At 32.7% G+C, this 3,207-nt stretch overlaps 1 long non-coding RNA gene across 1 annotated transcript; it reads left to right on the top strand.

The window, feature by feature from the left end:
• Positions 1 to 595: 595 nt before the first annotated feature.
• Positions 596 to 1,895, top strand: LOC141481654 (uncharacterized). Its single transcript, XR_012465084.1, has 2 exons — positions 596 to 801; positions 1,281 to 1,895. It is a non-coding gene; the product is annotated as an uncharacterized lncRNA (long non-coding RNA).
• The last annotated feature ends 1,312 nt before the right edge of the window (positions 1,896 to 3,207 follow it).

The following is a 3,207-nucleotide window of genomic DNA, read 5'->3' on the forward strand; positions in this document are numbered from 1 at the left end:
ATTTTCATCAATTGAAAGACTTTGTATATCATCTTCCTCAAATTTTCATTCGGTACTTTGATGAGCTGTCGCGAATGATAGGAAGCGTTGTCAATAACTATTACACTATTTTGTTTTTTTCAATGATTTTATTAGATGAACATCTAGGTTTGGGTAATCCTTGATCACATCGCGTCTTGCGTTCATAAGGTTTATTTTTGACTATTTTATATAGAGTTGAAACCAACCTTGATATGTAGATTCTTATACATTGAAACATACTCTCTATAAATTTGAGTTTGACACCTTTGCAGAGAAGAGTTTCAAAAGTGAAAACATTACCACACTCACCTTTTTGTAACATTTTCCTCAGTACTTTTTCAGAATAATCTGTATCAACTTTACAAAAGTGGAAAGCGTTGAAATGCAAAAAATATGACCTTCCAAGGTATCGCTGCAAACTAGGACAAACTAGCCTTAGGTCTAGAACTTATACCAAAATGATGTACACCCGAGGAATATTCAATTACTGAACGGAAATGAACGATTCTTGATGGAAACCACATTGAAACGTACTATTAGAGTTAACTGTAATTTTCACTGTGAAAGATTCACAATAGGTTGACTATTAGAGATTATTGTATAGTTATTCAATGAAATTAAGTTTGATTTGAATAGGTCAAGTTTCTTAATCTCATTCAGTTGTGGAAAACGATTTCATTATGATTGGAAAAAACTTACTAAATGTGCTATTACACTCATGGTCGGCATTGAACTGAACGTAGAAGTTAAACGTATTCAGCTCCCAACTCTTACTGATCAGTAAGTATTAAAAACCATATCATGAAATGTTTGTTGCATTATTCAAATTCAACTCTTTGATTCACTTCAAAAGAATAATATGATAATTTTTTGTCTGAAGTTTATAGACTTTGAATCAGTAAATCATTCGTAGGTAGATAGGTGTGATGATAGCATTGGCATTGAATGCAGTTCATGCTGATTGTTTCATGTTCTAAAGGTTTTTTGGAATAGAATAGTACTTTGTATTTCGAACAAAATGTTTTATAAACTGTGTGACTAGCTGATTCCGAAGTGGACAATTACAAAAAAGCATAAATCCAGGAGTTAATGAGAAGAATTCAAATGAAGTGATTTCAAATTATAAGCAAAACACATGTTTTGGACAAAAGCAATTTGCGGACTATTCACAGTCATTATTTCATTCCAACCTTTCGACTGATTTGAACTATTTATGGAAATAATAATGTTAATCGATGTTACACAGGGTGAATTTCCAGGAACTGCATCGATCGATTGTGGGAAAACTATGATCAGAAAGAATCTAAGAATTTGAGAATATACTGAAGTCGATGGAGGAAACTCGACTGAACAATTTTCAAAATGGCGGCACCGCAGATCTGCTCATCATGGAGCGAAACAACCACCTTCAAACAAATAAAAAGCATAACCGTTCAGGAGTTGTCAACGATGAAGATATTCTTACTTGTTTTTTTTTATTATTCCTGCAAATCATTTTTTCGAAAGTTTTTCAGGATGGCTCGTTTTTAATTCAAATAATTTGTAGCTCCCGAACCATAAGCTTCAGACCATATGTTTTATACTTTGTTGAAATCTGCTCATCATGGAGCATCTGATGATGCGTAACAATATAGGGTGATACATTTGAAAAATTGGTGACATCGTGCGATAGGGAAAGTTGGATCAAATGTGAATATGTCAAAATGTATCCCCCTGTATACTATGTTCGACGTGTTTTTTTTTGCATATCATTGCACCAAAAGTTATTCAGGGTCGCTCGGTTCAAATGGAATGTATAATAAGTAGGAATTGAATTGGTTGCAGAAGGGTTGAATAAACATATATTGCAACTGAATAAATGAATTGGTTGATGATGTACATGTATTTTTCTACAAAAAATGTTTTATTTTTTAGAAAATATTCAGAAAAAATTCAGACATCTACACAGACAACTGATTATTATTGAAATTCAGAGAGTGTCGCAGTTGTGTAATCGTCTAACAAAACATTCTTCCCTTCTAACATTTGCATGATAACAATCTGAAGAATCAGTCGAATGCATTTCAATTCGATCTGCCAAAGTAAAATTAATGTCATCGTTTTAAATAATCCAGGCATGTTTTTTGAAATACTTCTTTCTTACTAATGTTTCGTATTTTGAATATAACATGACTTTCATTATCCAAAAATAACTCCAATTATAACAAGGACATCTTGATATTTTGTGCAATTGAAATTTTGATCATGAAAGCTCAACAATAAAAGTAATTTCATTTTATCACCAAAAACACTAGGTGTTATCGCCAGTAAAATCAAATGTCGCTCAGTACATGGATATTGCATTATAGCATTTACATTTTAAAGAACCTGTTTGTACCAGACGTATCTTTGAAGGAGAAACACAAATTAGGATAGAGAGCGTTTTTAATCAATTTGTAGATGTGTCACTGTTACATTATCGAGTTGTAGGACATATTTTTAACGGTTGTACAGGGTGTTTCCTAACTATGGTACGAAACTTCAGAGGGTGATTTGTTAGGTCGTTTCAATAAAAAAGTTCTCATGAACATATGTACGGAGTTTCTTTGTTTCTGAGATACAGGGCGTTAAAGTTTGGAAAAAACCGGTATTTATAAAATATCATGAATAACCTCACACCGATTTGGTTGAAATTTGCTACAGTTATTTGAAGTAATAATACGCTCATCTGGCCCTAACTAGATTGAAATTATTAGAGCCAGCGGCGTCTCAGTGGGCACCACAGCCAACAATATTAAAAAACCAAAAACTCCACCAAATTTTTTGTTTTTTATTTTTTAGATTGAGCAACTAACAATACAAATTTTTCCCCATTTGTGTTTTCTTCAAATAATATTTCGTTTTCGGAAAAAAAAACAATCACTTCTAAAAACTATTCTAGGACAACCTAAAATGAAAACTAAAAGTGAATAATAAACAACTTCGACCTTGAAGTAAATGAGCATCCACTTTCTGATAGAATACACGACTGCAATCGATTTGTCATTGATTGTCTAACACGTTCAAAAATACCTTCTTATGGCATTGCAATTGTCAATTATTCGATTCCTCAAGTCATTCACATCTTGTACAGGAGTTTTATGAATGAGAGCCTTTAGACTCCATGAATAGTAATCCAGAGGATTCTTATCAGGGCTGCGAGCTGGC

This window comes from Leptinotarsa decemlineata, unplaced genomic scaffold, assembly GCF_025532065.1.
Source record: "Leptinotarsa decemlineata unplaced genomic scaffold, Ldec_3_MD MMD2_tig00000251_RagTag_RagTag, whole genome shotgun sequence".
Lineage (NCBI taxonomy): Eukaryota > Metazoa > Arthropoda > Insecta > Coleoptera > Chrysomelidae > Leptinotarsa > Leptinotarsa decemlineata.